The sequence below is a fragment of the Arachis duranensis genome, chromosome 5, assembly GCF_000817695.3.
Source record: "Arachis duranensis cultivar V14167 chromosome 5, aradu.V14167.gnm2.J7QH, whole genome shotgun sequence".
NCBI classification, from domain to species: domain Eukaryota; kingdom Viridiplantae; phylum Streptophyta; class Magnoliopsida; order Fabales; family Fabaceae; genus Arachis; species Arachis duranensis.
This window is the reverse complement of record NC_029776.3, coordinates 60746878-60758837: the sequence shown is the minus strand read 5'-3', so window position 1 is coordinate 60758837 and position 11960 is coordinate 60746878. Positions and strand designations below refer to the sequence as shown.

Here is an 11960-nt window from a genome sequence, read left to right as displayed (position 1 = left end):
CCCATGTATCTAGTTCACTAATGAGCAAGGGAGGTGCATCTTCCCAAGTCTCATTACCAAATAACTTGGCATTCATCTTCATGATAACTCCTAGATATTGAGCAACTTGCTCTCCAGTTACGTCTTCATCCTCTTCAGAGGAAGAATAGTTGTCAGAGCTCATGAATGGCAGAAGGAGGTTTAAAGGAATCTCTATGGTCTCTATATGAGCCTCATATTCCTTTAGGTCCTCAATAGGGAACTCCTTCTTGTCTGGGAGACATCCCATAAGGTCTTCCTCATTGGGATTCACGTCCTCCCTTTCCTCTCTAGGTTTGGCCATTTTGATTATATCAATGGCCTTGCACTCTCTTGTTGGATTCTCTTCAGTATTGCTTGGGAGGGTACTAGGAGGAGTTTCAGTGATTTTCCTACTCAGCTGGCCCACTTGTGCCTCCAAATTTCTGATGGAGGACCTTGTTTCACTCATGAAACTTAAAGTGGCCTTAGACAGATCAAAGACTATATTTGCTAAGCTAGAGGAGCTCTGCTCAAAATTCTCTGTCTGTTTCTAAGAAGATGATGAAAAAGGCTTGCTATTGTTAAGCCTGTTTCTTCCACCATTATTAAAGCCTTGTTGAGGCTTCTGTTGATCCTTCCATGAGAAATTTGGATGATTTCTCCATGAATAATTATACCTGTTCCCATAAGGTTTACGCATGTAAATTACCTCTGTCATTGCAGGGTTCTCAGGATCATAGGCTTCTTCTTCAAAAGATGCCTCTTTAGTACTGTTGGATGCATTTTGCCATCCATTTAGACTTTGTGAAATCATGTTGACTTGCTGAGTCGACATTTTGTTCTGAGCCAATATGGCATTCAGAGCATCAATCTCAAGAACTCCCTTCCTCTGAGGCGTCCCATTATTCACAGAATTCATCTCAGAAGTGTACATGAATTGGTTATTTGCAACCATGTCAATAAGTTCTTGAGCTTCTACAAGTGTTTTCTTTAGGTGAATGGATCCACCTGCAGAATGGTCCAGTGATATCTTAGAGAACTCAGATAGACCATAATAGAATATATCCAGAATAGTCCACTCTGAAAGCATGTCAGAAGGACACCTTTTGGTCATCTGCTTGTATCTTTCCCAAGCTTCATAGAGAGATTCACCATCTTTCTGTTTGAAGGTCTGAACATCCACTCTAAACTTGCTCAGCTTTTGAGGAGGAAAGAACTTAGCCAAGAAGGCCATGACCAGCTTATCCCAAGAGTCCAGGCTATCTTTAGGTTGTAAATCTAACCATGTTCTAGCTCTGTCTCTTACAGCAAAAGGGAAAAGCATGAGCCTATAGACTTCAGGATCTACTCCATTAGTCTTAACAGTCTCACAGATCTGTAAGAACTCAGTTAAAAACTAATAGGGATCTTCTGATGGAAGTCCATGAAACATGCAGTTCTGTTGCATTAGAGCAACCAGTTGAGGTTTCAGCTCAAAATTGTTTGCTCCATTGGCAGAGATTGAGATGCTTCTTCCATCAAATTTGGAAGTAGGTGTAGTATAATCACCAAGCATCCTCCTTGCATTATTGTTGTTGGGTTCGGCTGCCATATCCTTTTCTTGTTCAAAAATTTCAGTAAAGTTGTCTCTGGCTTGTTGTAATTTAGCTTCTCTTAGTTTTCTCTTCAGAGTCCTTTCAGGTTCAGGATCATCTTCAACAAGAATGTCTTTTTCCTTCTTCCTGCTCATATGAAAGAGAAGAGAACAGAAAAAGAAGAGGAATCCTCTATGTCACAGTATAGAGATTCCTTTATGTTAGTAGAAGAAGAAAGGAATAGAAGAAGGAAAAGGTAAGAATCCAAACACAAGGGGGAGGAATGAGTTCAAATTCTTGAGTGGAAAAGAAGTGTTAGTAGATAAATAAATAAATAGAAGAAGATGAGAGAGGGGAGTTTTCAAAAATTAATTTTGAAAAAGGGTTAGTGATTTTTCGAAAATTAAAAGAAGAAATAAAATTAAAATTAAAATTTAAAACAGTTAGTTAATAAAAAAGAATTTTGAAAAATAGGGAGATAGTTTTCGAAAATTAGAGAGAGGAAAGTAGTTAAGTGGTTTTGAAAAAGATAAGAAACAAACAAAAGTCAATTAGTTAGTTGAAAAAGATTTGAAACTCAATTTTGAAAAGATAAGAAGTTAGAAAAGATTTTGAAATTGGTTTTGAAAAAGATATGATTTGAAAAAGATATTTTAAAAAGATATTTTGGAAAAAGAATTGATTTTTAAAATTAAAATTAATTACTTGACTAACAAGAAACTAAAAGATATGACTCTATAATTAAAGATTGAACCTTTCTTAACAAGAAAGTAACAAACTTCAAATTTTTGAATCAATCACATTAATTGTTAGTAAAGTATTCGAAATTTTGAAATAAAGATAAGAAAAAGATTTTGAAAATAAATTTTAAAATTTTTCAAAAATAATAAAAAAATGAAAAAGATTTTATTTTTGAAAAAGATTTTGAAAAGATAAGATTTTTATAATTGAAAATTTGACTTGACTTATAAGAAATAGCTAAGTTTTAAAAATTTTTTACTAAGTCAACTCAAATTTTTGAAATTTATGAGAAAAAAAAGGAAAAGATATTTTTTATTTTTGAATTTTTTAATGATGAGAGGGAAAAACACAAATATGACCCAAAACATGAAAATTTTGGATCAAAACACTTAATGCATGCAAGAACACTATGAATGTCAAGATGAACACCAAGAACACTTTGAAGATCAAGATGAACATGAAGACTTATTTTCGAAAAATTTTCAAGAAAAGGAAAACATGCAAGACACCAACCTTAGAAATTTTTTATGCTTAGACACTATGAATGCAAAAATGAATATGAAAAACAACAAAAGACACAAAAAAAATTTAAAGATCAAATAAGAAGACTTATCAAGAACAACTTGAAGATCATGAAGAACACATGCATGAATTTTTGAAAAAAATGCATAAATTTTTTAAAACATGCAATTGACACCAAACTTAAAATTTGACTCAAGACTCAAACAAGAAACACAAAATATTTTTGGTTTTTATGATTTTATGAAAAAAAATTTGTATTTTTCGAAAATAATCTTTAGGAAAACGAAAACAAAGAAATTTTTTTTTGAAAAATTTTTGAAAACTTTTTGAAAAGAAAATTACCTAATCTGAGCATCAAGATGAACCGTCAGTTGTCCAAACTCAAACAATCCCCAGCAACGGTGCCAAAAACTTGGTGCACGAAATTGTGATCATCAACAATGGCGCCAAAAACTTGGTAGCGCTCTCAAACATGAATCACACTTTGTCACAACTTTGCACAACTAACCAGCAAGTGCACTGGGTCGTCCAAGTAATAAACCTTACGTGAGTAAGGGTCGATCCCACGGAGATTGTTGGTATGAAGCAAGATATGGTCATCTTGTAAATCTCAGTTAGGCGGGTTCAAATGGTTATAATGGTTTTTGAAAATAATAATAAATAAAACATAGAATAAAGATAGAGATACTTATGTAAATCATTGGTAGGAATTTCAGATAAATGTATGGAGATGCTTTGTCCCTGTTGAATCTCTACTTTCCTACTACATTCCTTCAATCCTTCATACTCCCTTCCATGGAAGGCTGTATGTAGGGCATCACCGTTGTCAATGGCTACATCCCATCCTCTCAGTGAAAATGGTCCAAATGCTCTGTCACGGCATGGCTAATCATCTGTCGGTTCTCGATCATGTCAGAATAGAATCCATTGATTCTTTTGCGTCTGTCACCACGCCTAACAATCACGAGTTTGAAGCTCGTCACAGTCATTCAATCGCTGAATCCTACTTGGAATACCACAGACAAGGTTTAGACTTTTCGGATTCTCAAGAATGGCCGCCAATAATTCTAACTTATACCACGAAGATTCTAGTTAAGGAATCCAAGAGATATTCGCTCGTTCTAAGTTAGAACGGAAGTGGTTGTCAGTCACGCGTTCATATGTGAGAATGATGATGAGTGTCACAGATCATCACATTCATCATGTTCAAGTGCAACGAATATCTTAGAATAAGAATAAGCTGAATTGAATGGAAAACAGTAGTAATTGCATTAATTCTCGAGGTACAGCAGAGCTCCACACCCTTAATCTATGGTGTGTAGAAACTGCACCGTTGAAAATACATAAGTGATGGTCCAGGCATGGCCGAATGGCTAGCCCCCATAAACATGATCAAAGGATCAAAAGGTGAACAAAATTAATCCAAAGATGTCTAATACAATAGTAAAATGTCCTATTTATACTAGACTAGTTACTAGGGTTTATAGAAATAAGTCTAAATGCAGAAATCCACTTCCGGGGCCCACTTTGGTGTGTGCTTGGGCTGAGCTTGAGCTTTACACATTCAGAGGCTTCTTCTGGAGTTAAACGCCAAGTTGTAACATGTTTTTGGCATTTAACTCTGGTTTGTGACGTGTTTTTGGCGTTTTACTCCAGAATGCAGCATGGAACTGGCATTGAATGCCAGTTTGCATCATCTAAACTCGAACAAAGTATAGACTATTAGATATTTCTAGAAAGCTCTGGATGTCTACTTTCCAACGCCATTGAGAGCATGCCATTTAGAGTTCTGTAGATCCAGAAAATCTATTTCGAGTGTAGGGAGGTCAGAATCTAACAGCATCAGTAGTCCTTTTTCAGCCTGAATCAGATTTTTGCTCAGGTCCCTCAATTTCTGCCAGAAAATACCTGAAATCACAAAAAAACACACAAATTCATAGTGAAGTCCAGAAATGTAAATTTTGCATAAAAACTAATGAAAACATCCCTAAAAGTAGCTAGATTCTACTAAAAACGACCTAAAAACAATGCCAAAAAGCGTATAAATTATCCGTTCATCAGTTATCCTTCTCTTGTTCATCAACATTAATGATGCTCGTCGCCTTCTTGAGGAGGGGCTTAGCTTTTGGTGCTTGGTGCGCCTTGGTGGTAGATCTTTGAGGTTCCCTTTTGGTAGGCGGTTTCTTCGGTGCCTTTTCCGTACCCTTTTTGATGACCATCCTAAAAAGGGGGAAAAGGAGGAGACATTCAACTCAAAGAAATACCCGTGAATAGTAACATGCAAGTGAGAAAGAAAGCCACAAAGAATAAGTGTCTTGAAAACATGACAACTGCAACATGTAGGCAAGACAACAATGGAAACAATGGGCAAGTCACGAGCATGTGATGCCAGAGTGATATAAGCATGCAAGTAAAAGGCATGAGAGGCATACGATCAAGCATCAATAACAAGAAGTAACTCATAAGGAATGAGCAAATAAATGGGAAACGTGAAGAGTAATGGGCTCAATGCACATAGAAATAAGTAAGTGAATGAGAAAAGGCACTATGTTAAAAGCGTCAAGTCAATTTTGCAACAAGAACTCATAAGTGCCTTTCAACAAACACTTGGTATGCAACTTTGAAGCAGTAAGTTGATGACATGTCATCATGTCATGTTTTTCTATGCTTTTTCATACAAGAAATTGATGATTAGTGCTTAAATATTGAATGCTTTTTGTGCTTAACTGGTATATTTCTTTAATCTTTTAATTTTATAAACTTTGTAGAAAATAAGTGAAAAAAGAAGCAAAAAGCATAAAATAAGCTAAAAAGGAGAAAATAGGAATTCTGGGGCACCTTTTTGAGCTTGGGCACACTTTGGAGCCATAGGCTACGCTTTTAAAAGCGTGGCCTATGATTTAAACAAAGAAAAGGCTCTTGGCGCGAAAACATAACGACGCGCAAGAGTACAAGACGCGCACGCATTTTGCAAGGAATAGAAGGCTCAGGCTGGAGGATTAGAGACTCCAAATCTCTTTTGGAGGATTAGAGACTCCAGAGAGCTTAGCATAGTTGATACACTTTTATTTTTCTGCACTATTACATTTTAGTATTCAATTTGGCTTATACAGTTTCAGTTTCTTATAATTCTCTTCTGCAAATTTCCTTTTTTGCAACTTTACATTTGAGTTTGCTGTGATCTGAATTTACTTTTCATGCAATTTAAATCATCTGCAATTGTTTTGAGTTTTGATTTAATGCTTTCTTTAATTTCTCTGCACCCAATTTCCTTTACATTTGATGCAATTTACTTTTCTTGCTCTTTAAGGTTCTGCTAATTTACATTCTGCAATTTACATTCTCTGTAATTTACTTTCTGTCGCTTCATTTTCACCCAATTCCCAACTGTTAGCTTGACTAAACTAATCACCTCACTAAAGTTGCTTGATCCATCAATCCCTGTGGGATCGACCTCACTTTGTAGTTATTACTACTTGATGTGACCCGGTACACTTGCCGGTGTGTTTGTGTGGAAATCTAATTTTTCACCCATCATAAGTGGAGGAATTGTAACAATGTAGCACCCCAAAATGCATTACTAATCATCATATAGCACCACATATCACAAAGGAATCAAACATAGCAAAATAACCCATTAATACAAGAGATAACTCCATCCTCAACACCCATGAAAAATAGAAGAAAGAATCAAGCAAATAACAAAAATGCATAAAGGAGAAGCTAACAAAGAAAGAATGCAAAGAAATGCAACTAAGAAAAGAAAAGGAATTGAAACAAAACAAAGAGAAAAGAAAGGTGAGTAATACCTTGAGAGGGGGAAGAATGTGGTGTAGAATGCAAGTGACGAGAGGAGAAGAAAAATGGGAGAAAGAGATGAGAAAGAAAAGTGTGGGACCGCCAGAGGTGGTGGTCGCCCGTGGGTGGCACTGCCGGTGGTAGTGGGCGGAGATAGGGTGGTAGGAATGGGTAAAGAAGAAGTGGGGAAGACGAAGAATGAAGAAAAGAGTGAAATAAGGTGCACTGGTTTGAAATTGCATCGCAAAATCGACACCCGCGCGCCATCCACACATACGCGTGGATGAGCAGGAATCAGTAAGGAGACAGAAGCGTCGCCCATGCGTACGCGTGGGCAGCAGAAGCAGGGAGGACGCGTACGCGCAAGTGGCGCACATGCGTGGGGGGAATTGCGCTAGTAGTGCAATGTCAGCATGAAACTTGCGCAACTCTCTGGTTTTTTTACTAGGAGTTGGCTATATAGATTATCGACGCGTACACGTCAAGCGCGCGCATACGTGCATTGGCATAAAGCAAGCAACGCATTAGCATCGCCCATGCTTACGCGTGGGTGGGAGCTGGGCTCCTAGCACAGTTTTCGCGCGATGTTCGTGCAACTCTTAGGAAGAATGTACCAGAGGTGAAGTTACGCGATCGACGCGTGCGCATCATGCACGTTCACTCGTGGATGCACGGATCAGCAAAAAGGACGGGTACGCGTGGGCAGGGTTAGGCGTTGGGCACAGTGTCAGCATAAACATCGCCTAACTCTTTGGAAAATGTACCAAGATTTGCAGGTGGCACAGTTGACGCGTGCGCGTCGCCCACGCTTACGCGTAGGTTGTGCACTCATGACCAGGGACGCGAACGCGTCAGGCACGCGTACGCATGAGTGGGGTCAGGCGTGGGGCTCAGTGCTGGCTCAATTCTCGCATAACTCTCTGGATTTTTGTACCAGGAGTTGCGAAGGCCATCGACGCGTACGCGTCTAGCACGCTCACGCGTAGGTACCCCTTTTTTTTCATAAACACGAAGAGATGCATTTTTAGCACAAATTTAGTAGGCATGCAAGCTAAAAGGACCAAAAACACTCAAAAAACCATGCAATACTTAAAATAGAGTGTTTTCTTCCACACTATGAATCTACTTACTTAAGATCAATGCAATCCTTCATGAACAACTTAACTAAGGCAACCAAAATCAAGTCTAGAACTAAGCAATCATCAAATCAACAAAGAGTCAAGAACTATATACAAAAGATACAAATAGGAAGATCTTACCATGGTGTGGTGTCTCCCACATAGCACTTTTGTTTAACGTCCTTAAGTTGGATGGTCATAAGCTCATGGCTTTTCTTCTTGGAGTGCATCCTCTAGGAGGAACACCTCAACTTCCTTGTTGCTTTTCACCTTTTCCTAATGGTATAGCTTTAGACAATGACCATTAACCTTGAAGATTGTGCGGCTAGAAGTATGACACAAGCGATACACCTCATACGGTTCCACTTTCTCTACTCTATAGGGTCCTTCCCATCTTGATCTCAATTTTTCAGGCATCAACCTCAATCTAGAGTTGTAGAGAAGGATAAGCTCTTTGACTCTAAATTCTCTTCTTTGGATGTTTTTGTCATGCACCGCTTTCATTTTCTCTTTGTAGAGTCTAGAACTCTTATAAGCTTCTAATCTCAAACACTCCAATTCCACTAATTGTGGCTTTCTTTAGCTTTGCCATAGACCAACTGAAATGGGCTCATGCCAATTGATGTCTTGTAAGCCGTTCGGTAGGCCCATAGCGCATCAGTGAGCTTAGCACTCCAAACCTACAAATGAGGTTTCATAATTTTCTCCGAGATGCGCTTGATCTCCCGGTTGGAAATCTCGGCTTGGTGATGCCAGGGCATTTTGGCCAGTTTCACTGACCTTTTCTTCACTATTTTTAAGGTAGTTTCATGCATTTTCTTTGGAAATAAGTTAGTTTTGGGCAAATATTCACTCAGACCTTGATTCAAGCATACATTGTGCATTTTACATTATTTCATGAGGATTTTGCATGATTTTAATGACAAAATTGTATATTGCATTACCCATGACTTGGACTAGAACTTTGATGCGCTCTATTGCTTGATTTCAGGACCAAAAGGAAGCAAGGAATGGGAGGTAACTTGCAAAGTTAAGGAGAAAAGTAATTGCCAGAAACACTCTCAAAAGCCATCAATGCCCACGTTAAAGAGTCACGTTAACTAAGTTAACGTGAACTCTAACGTGGAGAAGAGAAGTTGAGCCAACGTTAGTGACACTTAACATTGTCACTAACGTTGGCAATTTCTCACAAATGGCCACGTTAGAAGCCACGTTAACCTAGTTAATGTGGCCTCTAACGTTAAAGGGGGAAGAGAAGCCAACGTTAGTGACACTCAACATTCTCACTAACGTTGGCCTAAGGTGCAAAGAGCCACGTTAACTCCCACGTTAACTTGGTTAACGTGGGAGCTAACGTAAGAGATGGAGAGTTGTCGACAACGTTAGTGACACTCAACATTGTCACTAACGTTGGAGCAACCACTCAAACCCCAACAGCCACGTTAACCTCCACGTTAACTTGGTTAACGTGGAAGCTAACGATGAGGAATGAAGAATGAGCCAACGTTAGTGACACTCAGCATTGTCACTAACGTTGGGATGGCTAAGAATGGCCACGTTAGAAGCCACGTTAACCTAGTTAACGTGGACTCTAACGTGAGATCTAGGGGCACACTTGAACGTTAGTGACAATGTTGAGTGTCACTAACGTTCTCGAAAGTTGGCAAAAGCCACGTTAGAAGCCATGTTAACCTAGTTAATGTGAGTTTTAACGTGAAGCAAGAAGGGGCACACTTGAACGTTAGTGACAATGTTGAGTGTCACTAACGTTCTCGAAGGTTAACAAGGCAACGTTAAAAGCCACGTTAACCCAGTTAACGTGGGCTTTAACGTGAGGCAAAGGGGTGCATGGCAACATTAGTGACAATGTTAAATGTCACTAACGTTCTCGAACTTGTGTTTTCATTAAATGTTAAACACCCCTAACGTCTTGATCTAAAGGCTCTGCCCACTTCACACTTTCTCTCTGCAAGTAAGCCAAGCCCAAATGAAGAAAGGAACTGCTTCAAACTAAAAGTTCCAGAGGCCCAAGACTTGAAGAACTAACTAGAAGCTGAGAAGAGTAGTATATATAGGAGCAGTTTTGAAATAGAGAGGAGCTTTTTGGAGGAGAGAGAACTACTCTTTATATTTTTACTTTCTCTACACTTCTAGCTTAATGGTGTATTCTCCATCTTTGATTTTGATTTCTAGAGCTATGAACAACTAAACCCCTTTCATTGGGTTAGGGAGCTCTGTTGTAATTTGATGGATCAATACTAATTTTCTTATTCTTCTTCTATCTTTCCTTTTGATTTTACTTGAAAGCTTTCGATCCTCATCCAATTGGATAGTGATCTTGGAAAAGAAGCTATTCAAACATGGATCTTTTCGGATCCTTGAAAAAGGAATGAAGAGATTAGCTAGAAATGCTTTCTCATGCTGGACCAAATTGAGTGTGGATGGGTATGTGGCTATAACCCTCTAAGCATTTGATTTGGGAAGTGCATGTGGTATAATCAGTGACCACACTTCATCTCTTCTCATGAGCAATTGACCAAGGAATTGGCTATTGATCAAGATTTGAGAGATTGAATTGCAAGAAATTGTGATTCAATCACTTAAGATTGCCAAGGAGATCAATGAGTGCATTGATTGTGGAAGAGATGAAAATGAAATTGATCCGGAGAATGCAACATCTCCTAAGCCCAATGAACTCCCCATTTCTGATCTTACCCATTCTCTTTATTTTTTGCAATTTACTTTTATGAGCAATTCCCCCATTCCCATTTACAATTCTGCTATTTACTTTCAGTTATTTACTTTCTCGCCATTTTAATTTCTGCAATTATCAACTCTATTCATGGATTCGCTCAACTAGATCATTCCTATAATTAAAGTTGCTTGATCAATCAATCCCTGTGGGATTCGACCTCACTCTATTGTGAGTTTTTACTTGATGACAAATTCGGTACACTTGCCGAATGGGAATTTGTTGAGAGACAAGTTTTACCCCGATCAAGTTTATGGCACCGTTGCCGGGGATTGATTGTGTATCGACAATGATTACATTAGAGGATCACTAGATTGAGCATTTGTATTTTGTTTGATTTAATTTTCTGTTTGGTTAATTTGCTTTCCGTCTTAGTTTAATTCTTCCCCTCCCCTGTTTCTTAGTTTTTCTTTGCTATTTACAATTTAGTTCACTAACCCACTAACTGTTTGATATATTGCATCACTGAAACTAACAAGTAATTCTAACAAGATACTTTCTGCATTGCTTTTCGTGCTTGTACTCTGTTGGTTGTATGACAGGGAGAAGAAGCGGAGCTTTAACTTCCTTTGATTCTGAACCTGAGAGAACCTTCTTAAGATTAAGAAGGGAGGCAAAAGAAAAACGTGTAGTGGGTGCTGAAGAAGAGGAGGAACACTGTGAAGAATACTTTGAAACAACCATGGAAGACCATCGTGAGGAGGAGGTGCACAACCATGGTGGAGGAGATAGAGCAAATCCTGGTGGGGAAGATAGAAGAGTCTTGGGCTCTTACATTAACCCAAACCCAGGGAACTGCCGAAGTAGCATCCAAAAACCAACCATCCATGCCAACAACTTTGAACTAAAGCCATAGCTCATCACCCTGGTTCAGAACAATTGCTCGTTCAGAGGAGGTGTCCAAGAAGATCCCAACCAACACTTAAACACATTCCTGAGAATATGTGACACAGTGAAGTCCAATGGCGTTCAACCTGACGCCTATAGACTGTTGTTGTTCCCATTCTCTCTCAGAGACAAGGCAACCAAGTGGTTAGAGTCTTTTCCAAAGGAGAGCTTGACAACTTGGGATGATGTTATGAACAAATTCTTAGCAAGATTTTACCCCCCTCAACGAGTCAATCGGCTGAGAGCTGAGGTCCAAACTTTCAGGCAACAAGATGGTGAGACTCTATATGAAGCATGGGAGAGGTTTAAAGACCTAACAAGGAGATGTCCATCTGATATGTTCAATGAACGGGTGCAGTTGCACATCTTCTATGAAGAACTGTCATATGAATCTAAGAAGGCCGTAGACCATTCATCCGGAGGTTCTTTGAACAAGAAGAAGACCATTGAGGAAGCCATAGATGTCATTGCAACTGTAGCTGAGAATGACTACTTCTATGCTTCCGAAAGAGGGAACACTAGAGGAGTAATGGAGCTGAACAATGTAGATGCTCTGCTGGCTCAAAA

General features: G+C 38.8%; 1 non-coding gene across 1 annotated transcript; it reads left to right on the top strand.

The window, feature by feature from the left end:
• The first annotated feature begins 1088 nt into the window (after positions 1 to 1088).
• LOC127748222 (small nucleolar RNA R71) lies at positions 1089 to 1192 on the top strand. Its single transcript, XR_008010164.1, has one exon. It is a non-coding gene; the product is annotated as a small nucleolar RNA R71 (small nucleolar RNA).
• The last annotated feature ends 10768 nt before the right edge of the window (positions 1193 to 11960 follow it).